The sequence below is a fragment of the Cyprinodon variegatus genome, unplaced genomic scaffold (genome assembly GCF_000732505.1).
Source record: "Cyprinodon variegatus isolate N-32 unplaced genomic scaffold, C_variegatus-1.0 Scaffold813, whole genome shotgun sequence".
Lineage (NCBI taxonomy): Eukaryota > Metazoa > Chordata > Actinopteri > Cyprinodontiformes > Cyprinodontidae > Cyprinodon > Cyprinodon variegatus.
The window spans coordinates 51,651-52,127 of record NW_015151266.1 but is presented as its reverse complement, the minus strand read 5'-3'; positions in this window follow the sequence as shown (position 1 = coordinate 52,127).

The window sequence follows — 477 nt, the reverse complement described above, 5'->3', positions numbered from 1 at the left end:
TATCTAATAAATTATTCTTTTCCCTAGTACATTAAACGCTCTCCTCATAGATCTTCTCTCTCTTTCATATATATGACATTCCAGTATAACATGTTCTATTGTTTCATATTTTCCACAGTAATCACATTTGCCAGTAGTTTGGTTTTGATGTGTTGTGAGAGTTTAATTAAGTTTAATTTGCGCAAATCTTAAACTTGTTATCACTTCTTCTTCTGATTTTTAAAACCATCTTCCTGTTTTTTCCTCATCCCACCTTTTTTTTGTTGTTGCCATTTTTCCATCAGTCTTTCTTTAATAATACTCTTTCCCTCCTCTTTACTGGTTTTAACTGTAAAACAAACAGGATTTTGATTTGCTCTCTTTGCCATTTTATCTGCCCTCTGGTTTCCTTCTGCTCCAATCTGTGCTGGAACCCACACACAAATACAGCTATCAAACCCAGATTTTTTATTCTGAATAATGTATGAAATATTTCTA